The following is a 9,008-nucleotide window of genomic DNA, read 5'->3' as shown; positions in this document are numbered from 1 at the left end:
CATATTAACTGGAAAAGTTTTTTCCTTTTCAATAATTCCATACTGCTCAACCTCCCACCACTCAATTTTGGTTGAAAATCGCTGCCCGCACTACAGGTGGCTGGCTATATTGGTATAGGACTACTATAAGGCCCAGTGCAAGACTGTGAGAAAAATTTTTTTTTTTTGTATTTCCCGCGGCTATGCTCGTGTCTCGGAGCCCCCATTTGATTCTGTTAGTCACTCTCCCTCAGATATACTACTCAACGTAAAAATGTGTAGAATTGCAGGAAATTAGCTGCAAAAACGTTCTGCTATCGGATCCCTCTGTACGTATTTTACTTTTTCATTCCGGTGCGGAGTTAGTGTAGTGGCTAATTGTATAGCTAATAGGCTATGTTTGTAGACCGACTGAGGTGGATAAAGCTACAGCAGTCAATGTGATAATGACTGGGTTCTTTTTTTCTTCTCCAAATAGCATTTGAGTTTGTCAGTTGTAAAAAAATGCAGTAAATGAGCTTCAGTTGGCTTAATTTTTTTAAGTAATGTGAAGACAGGAGGATGGGCAGAGCTTATGGATGTCACATTCCTTTTACTGATAACATTGTTTCTGAAACCTTTTTCAAAGTTGGATTTCCTAGCGGTAAGGGATGGAAGACCAACACCTTGGTTTAGGCAGTGGTGGAAAAAGTATAACATTTTTGTACTTGAGTAAAAGTAAAAAAACCTTAATAGAAAATGACAAGTAAAAGTCACCCAGTAAAATACTTACTTGAGTAAAAGTCAAAGTATTTGGTTTTAAATATACTTAAGTATCAAAAGTAAATGTAATTGCAAGTATAAATAATTTTAAATTGCCTAAATTAAGCCAGGGGCACATTACAACATGCAGATAATTTATGAACTAAACATTTGATACAGTAGGGAGGACCAAGGAAGTTCTATGGATAAGTGAATTGGACCATTTACCTGTCCTGCTATGCATTCAAAATGTAACGAGTACTTTTGGGAGCCAGGGAAATCTATGAAAGAGTACATTATTTACATTAGGAATGTAATGAAGTAAAAGTTGTCAAAAATGTAAATAAAGTACAGATTACCCCAAACTACTTTAATACTTTACATTATTTTTACTTAACACCACTGAGATTAGGGACGGACCGACATCCAAGGAAGGGACCATTTCAATCTGAGTGGTATCGATGGAAAGACTCTGAGGCTGCTAGACACTGTAGACACTGCTGCTTCCCCTGCCTGCTATTCTCCACCAGCGACAGCGTGTGACCAAGAGACGGTTATTCCGACCTGAACAATTTGCCTATAGCACCCAACAAGCATGAGAAATCTTTGTCTCACATCCAAAGGCAGGTCGCTTTGCTTTTAAGACATTTTCCAGTTTACGAATAGATTTTAGCGGCCAGGGACCCTAAGTGATTGCATATGCCTGGAGCCAGCCCTGGTACCATTAGATTTGTACATGTCTGTAATTAATACTGCATGCTACCTTGGGTAGCCTACCTAGGTAAATGGGAGTTGGCATTTCGTGGCAATGATGTGGAACTATTACATGCTTTTACTGAACAAAATGGACAGTTAGCAACCCATTTAGAGGCTGCCACCATGTTTGCTTTTTGCCCATGGCTTTTTTTGCCCATGGCCTATGATTTAATTTTCAATTCAACTGATGCGCTCTTCAGTCTTCTGCAGAACAAAGAGATGCACATGGGTTTCTTCCGTACCCGTATCAGCAACACAATGAAAGCATTGGAACGGCAGCGACTAGACTTTGATAGTTTTCTATGAGCGATTTGAGAAGAAACATAATGAACTGGGTTTGGCATGACGCTCCTAGTAAACATTCAGAGTATTATAACCTACCGGACAACATCAATGTTCACAGGATAGCCAGGTTTGACCATGTTGGTGAACTTAATTTCCTTGGCTTAGTTCAATGACAAAAATTGTCACAAAAGTTCGACACCAGCAAACGTGCCTGTCAAAATATGCCAAGTATTTCGATTTCGTTAGATTTAAGGCTTATTTTGTCGTATTGTACAGTTCACAAATGGTACGAGACAAATCACCTGGACAGCTCCTCAGCTTTTTGTTCCATGCAGGGCCGTAACCACATATGAGCACACCGAGGTCCGGACCTCAGCAATTTGTTTTAATAAAAAATGTAGAGGCTCATTTGGCGTTTCAACTTACAGTTGAGTTAGAAAAGTAGAAAACACAGGGTACAATTTCGAAACTTTAGTTGTGCATCAGCAGATTCATATGCCACTCCCTGACAGTCACTCAATTAGGGGCAGATCTCAATTTACTGGGGAGGGTTGTTAAACTGTATTTTTTTATTTGAGGAGGGTTGTGTTTTTTTATTGGGCACAGTGGAGGGTAATACTTCCCCCCCCCAAGTTTACATTTACTCTTTTGCAGGTTTTACACTCTTAATTTCTTCCACCCTAGCCAAATATCCTTGTCTGCTTGCATTCACCTCCTTTTGGTACTTCCCTTATACAGTATAGTCAGTATAGTCTACCAGTCTAACGGTCTATCCACCATTCATTGTGGGGCTTGGGGCTCCAAAGTGGCACAGCAGTCTAAAGCACTGTATCTCAGTGCAAGAGGCATCACTACAGTCCCTGGTTCGATTCCAGGCTGTATCGCATCTGGCTGTGATTGGGAGTCCAATAGGGCGGCGTACAATTGGTCCAGCATCGTCCGGGGTAGGCCGTCATTGTAAATAATAATTTGTTCTTAACTGACTTGCCTAGTGACATAAACGTTAAATAAAACAACTAAAAATAGTGCAGTGAAAATTTTATTTGAATAACGTCGCAAAGCCCTGTAATTTGAATGTTTCATTCAATTGGGATAAATTGTGGGTCTAGAAAGGCACAGTAGCAGGCCAGTCTGGCTGTACTTCTCCTTCTGATACTGAATGCGATGTCTGTTACCAACAACATCTCACATTCAATTTGTGCATGTATGTACATCATTTCCGAAAATGTTGTGCGTTTTGTGTGGCTTAATTCATGGGAACAGACACATTTATGTGCTGCTTAATTTGTTCAAAAAGACACATTTAACCAGTAGGCTGGTTACGCACAAGCCTTTGCAACAACCATAGATGCGATAGCCTATATTTAATTTGTGTTCTCTCTTTAGGTCTAATTCAACGTTATGAATATACAGACATTTTGTCTTTATTTAACTGTGTTTTAAAATGTGTAGTTGTATGCCTATATGTAGTGTTTTAGACTTGCTGAACAGAATTTGTGAGAAAATACACATTTACATGCCACTTAATCCGTGGTAAAAATTGTTTTATTAATGCCAATACTGTTTTCTATGCTTGATTTCACTTAATACTTGGGATACTGGGGCACTTGTAATCAGATCATCATTCATCATCATCATCATCATGTTGTCCAAAATACAATGTGGCCACATACAGTTGAAGTCGGAAGTTCAATTTGGTAGCATTGCCTTTAAATAGTTTTAACTTGGGTCAAATGTTTCTGGTAGCCTTCCACAAGCTTCCCACAATAAGTTGGATGAGTTTTGGCCCATTCCTCCTGACAGAGCTGGTGTAACTGAGTCAGGTTTGTAGGTCTCCTTGCTCACACACGCTTTTGCAATTCTGCCAATACATTTTCCATGGGATTGAGTTCAGGGCTTTGTGATGGCCACTCCAATAACTTGACTTTGTTGTCCTTCAGCCATTTTGCCACAACTTTATGGGGTCATTGTCCGTTTGGAAGACCCATTTGCGACCAAGCTTTAACTTAGCTTTAACTGATGTCTTGAGATGTTCGCTTCAATATATCCACATAATTTTCTTTCCTCGTGATGCCATCAATTTTGTGAAGTGCACCAGTCCCTCCTGCAGCAAAGCACCCCCACATCATTATGCTGCCACCCCCGTGTTTCACGGTTGGAATGGTGTTCTTCGGCTTGCAAGCATCACCCTTTTTCCTCCAAACATAATGATGATCATTATGGCCAAACAGTTCTATTTTTGTTTCATCAGATCAGAGGACATTTCTCCAAAAAGTATGATCTTTGTCCCCATGTACATATGCAAATCGTAGTCTGGCTTTTTAATGGCAGTTTTGGAGCAGTGGCTTCTTCCTTGCTGAGCGGTCATTCAGGTTATGTCGATATAGGACTCGTTTTACTGTGGATGTAGATACTTTAGTACCTGATTCCTCCAGCATCTTCACAAGGTCCTTTGCTGTTGTTCTGGGATTGATTTGGACTTTTCACACCAAAGTACATTTATCTCTAGGAGACAGAAAGCATCTCCTTCCTGAGTGGTATGACGGCTGCGTGGTTCCATGGTGTTTACACTTGCGTACTATTGTTTGTACAGATAAATGTGGTACCTTAGGGGTTTGGAAATTGCCCCCAAGGATGAACCAGACTTGTGAAGGTCTACAATTTATTTTCTGAGGTCTTGACTGATTTCTTTTGATTTTCCCATGATGTCAAGCAAAGAGGCAGTGAGTTTGAAGGTAAGGCCTTGAAATACATTCACAGGTACACCTCCAATTGACTCAAATGATGTCAATTAGCCTATCAGAAGCTTATAATGCCATGACATAATTTTCTGGAATATTCCAAGCTGTTTAAAGGCACAGTCAACTTAGTGTATGTAATCATCTGACCCACTGGAATAGTGATACAGTGAAATAATCTATCTGTAAACAATTGTTGGAAAAATGAATTGAGTCATGCACAAAGTAGATGTCCTAACCTACTTGCCAAAACTTTAGTTTGTTAACAAGAATTCTATGGAGTGGTTGAACAACGAGTTTTAATGACTCCAACCTAAGTGTACGTGAACTTCAGATTTCAACTGTATGCTCCCGGCAGGCCCAGTTGTTCAAGAAAAGCTTAACACAGGTTTGCCTCCTCTCCAATCGAAGTGGCTATTCCTCGCGGATCTAGAACCTAACTCTTCAATATAGCCTAAATATTTATACTTTTACTTTTTCAATTTATTTATTACCTTTGATAATTGGCATAAACACAACCAGTAACCATGTTTTTTTTTAAAATCTGATTAGGCTACTTCAAAAGTAGGCAGAAGCATGTTCATCCAAAATATAATTCCAGCATCCTCAAAATGGCTTAACATTAACCAGATTTCCATTCAACCTTTTTATGCAAGTAAAGTAGCCTATAAGAATTTGACCTTTCGGGTAGGATTCATGAGTTTCATATGAAGAATAATTTTGGTGTGGTGAATAATTTGAATTCAACAATCCCTACATCAATTTATATTATGAGCAATTTAAGGGATGGGAATATTACATCTACATTTTGACAAAGTCCTCTTTCTTACTTGATAGCCTAGGCAGCCGGTAGAGGGCACTTGATCTGCACTATCATCTAGGTTTGACGTGCCCAGCTGGTAATACACTCGTGGCCCCCATGGACTGGCTCGTACATAAAAAAGCATCATCACTTTCAGGCTGCAAAGGCATAATTTCCTTCCTAAACTAAATGTAATGGTGGGCTGACCCCCGGTCTTAATAAAACATTTTCCACCAACATTTTAGGATTTTCTGACAATTTAGGATGTTGCACACACTTGGCGTACTTGAGGTGGCTAATATTTGGGTTGTGACATTTCTACAAACCAAATAATATCCTCAAAACTCTATAATGTCATTCCTTAGCATATTAATAATAGTCTAAATAAAGGCTTTCAGGATGTGGAAAAAATATGTATTGCTATGGAGTTGTTTTAGATATTTTTTATTCTATACTGAACAAAAATATACATTCAACAATTTCAAAGATTTTAAGGAAATCAGTCAATTGAAATAAATGCATTAGGACCTAATCTATGGATTTCACATGACTGGGAATACAGATATGCATCTGTTGGTCACAGATACCATAAAATAAGGGTAAGGGCGTGGATCAGAAAACCAGTCAGTATGACCACCATTTGCCTCCTTTGCATAGAGTTGGTCTATGAAATGTTGTCCTACTCTGTGCGAAGTTAGTGGATATTGGAGGGAACTGGAACACGCTGTAGTACACGCTGATCCAGAGCATCCCAAACGTCCTCAACGCTTGACATGTCTGGTGAGTATGCAAGCCATGGAAGAACTGGGATCTTATTCAGTTTCCAGAAATTGTTTCCAGATCCTTGTGACATGTGGCTGTGAATTATCATGCTGAAGCCTGAGGTGATAGTGGCGGATGAATGGCATGACTATGGGCCTCAGGATCTCTTCATGGTATATCTGTGCATTCAAATTGCCATCAACAAAATGCAATTGTGTTCAGCAAACTGCTCACCCACACGACATACAATTAAAACTGGGATTCATCAGTGAAGAGCACACTTCTCCAGTGTGCCATTGGCCATCGAAGGTGAGCATTTGCCCACTAAAGCCGGTCACGATGCCAAACTGTAGTCAGATCAAGACCCTGGATAGCACGCAGATGAGATTCTCTGAGACGGTTTCTGACAGTTTGTGCAGAAATTGTTTGGTTGTGCAAAACCAGGGAGCATACTTCAATTCACACAGGACACCAGAAAACACAGGATAATTACACCAGCTATAACAGACTGACCCTAGTCCCCCGGAACATACACATACACAGCATAGATACTGGAGGCTGAGATGGGTGGGTCGGGAGGCACTGTGGCCCTGTCTGACAATACCCCCGGACAGGACCAACCAGGCAGGATATAACCCCACACACCTTCCCAAAGTGCAGCCCCTACACCGCTAGAGGGATATCAACAGACCACCCACAAAGATCTCCTTCACCACACAAAACCGGACAGGAAGATTACGTCAGTGACTCAACCCCCTCAAGTGATGCACCGCTCCCAGGGATGGCATAGAAGAGCACTAGTAAGCCTGGGACTCAGACCCCGTAATAGAGGCAGAGAATCCCAGTGGAGAGAGGGGAGCTGGCAGAGACAGCAAGGGTGGTTTGTCTCTCCAGTGCCTTGCCGTTCACCTTCGCACCCCTGGGCCAGACGACACTCAATCATAGGAATTACTGAAGAGATGAATGTTCAGTGTAGGCTTAAAGGTTGAGACCGAGTCTGCACCTCTCACATTAATCATGTTTACATATCTTGCATTAATCATCTCATATGTATATACTATATTCAAAACTATTCTGCTGAATCTATGCCACTGACGTTGCTCGTCCATATATTTATATATTCTTAATCGCATTACCCTACTTAGATTTGTGAGTATTGGGTATATGTTATGAAATGGATATTAGATATTAGATATTACTTGTTAGATATTACTGCACTGTCTGAGCTAGAAACACAAGCATTTCGCTACACCCGCAATAACATCTGATAAATATGTATAAGTGACCAATAAAATTTGATTTGGATAGGCAGACCATTCCATAAAAATGTTGCTCTATAGGAAAAAGTCCTGCCTCCAGCTATTTGCTTAGAAATTCTAGGGACAATAAGAAGGTTGCATCTTATTACCGTAGCATACGTGTAGGTACAGTGGGGCAAAAAAGTATTGAGTCAGCCACCAATTGTGCAAGTTCTCCCACTTAAAAAGATGAGAGAGGCCTGTAATTTTCATCATAGGTACACTTCAACTAAGACAGACAAAATGAGAAAATAAATCCAGAAAATCACATTGTAGGATTTTTAATGAATTTATTTGCAAATTATGGTGGAAAATAAGTATAAGTGGTCTAACTACACTTATGAAAAGTAATCTTAATTTTGGGAATGATCACAAAGTTTATCCAGAACTCAGATTGGAAGGCGTTTACTTGAGAAATCTTGTTGTAATATATAAGACAAATTCTTCATTCACAAAACCAACTTACACCGAGAGGAACGTTTTTCTGGACATCCTGACATTGTCTGGAAAAATGCATGGTTAAGACCTTACAAATACTGTATACCAAACAAAGTTAAGGAAGTGCACTTCAACATTTTGCATATGTAATTATATGATGTCCAAATTTGTGGCTATTGATATCTGCGTTTTCTGTGAAAAAGGTGAGAATCTGTCTCACTTGTTCTTTGAATGTAAATTTGTGTCCGAATTTTGGGAAAACCTTGCAAAGTACTTATTTACCATTATGAACACTGCCTATAATTTTAACATAAAATATATAATATTGCAATGATAACAAAACCACTGAAATGATTGTTAATTTTTAAAATTCTTGTTGCCAAATACTTTACACACAAACAAAAATTCCAAAATTCAATACCAAAATGACCAATTTTTCTGATTGAATGTAATTATCTTATTAAAACACTAACCCTAGTGAATAACAAAAAGAATAACATCTTCATGACTCATTATAATAAGATATTTTCAGAGTGAATGTAATTGCACTTAAATTTTCTTTTTTGTGTTTTATTTATATTTTTTGTATGTTTGAGCACTGTTAATACCTGTGTTTGGTTTGATGTAGCAAGACATGTTTGATGTAGACATGTTTGATGTAGCAATGTAAGTTGATTTTTGTATTATGAATAATAAAAAATAAAAAACTTGGTTAGTGTGCACTGCGCCCGGCCCGCCACAGGAGTCGCTGGTGCGCGATGAGACAAGGATATCCCTTACCGGCCAAACCCTCCCTAACCCGGACGACGCTAGGCCAATTGTGCATCGCCCCACGGACCTCCCGGTCGCGGCCAGTTTCGAACAGAGCTTGGGCGCGAACCCAGTCTCTGGTGGCACAGCTGACGCTGTGAGGTGAAGGTCGAAACACAACCCAGCCAAGCCACACTGCTTCTTGACACAACACCCGCTTAACCCAGAAGCCAGCCGCACCAATGTGTCAGCATGCATTATCAGCATGCATTGCGCTCAGCCCGCCACAGGAGTCGCTAGTGTGCAATGAAACAGAAATATCCCTGCCGGCCAAACCCTCCCCTAACCTGGACGATGCTGGGCCAATTGTGCGCCGCCCCATGGGTCTCCAGGTCACGGCCTGGACTCGAACCAGGTTCTCTAGTGGCACAGCTAGAACTGCGCCACCCGGGAGGCCAT

This window comes from Oncorhynchus gorbuscha, linkage group LG26 (genome assembly GCF_021184085.1).
Source record: "Oncorhynchus gorbuscha isolate QuinsamMale2020 ecotype Even-year linkage group LG26, OgorEven_v1.0, whole genome shotgun sequence".
NCBI classification, from domain to species: domain Eukaryota; kingdom Metazoa; phylum Chordata; class Actinopteri; order Salmoniformes; family Salmonidae; genus Oncorhynchus; species Oncorhynchus gorbuscha.
Note: the sequence above shows the minus strand (reverse complement) of the source record.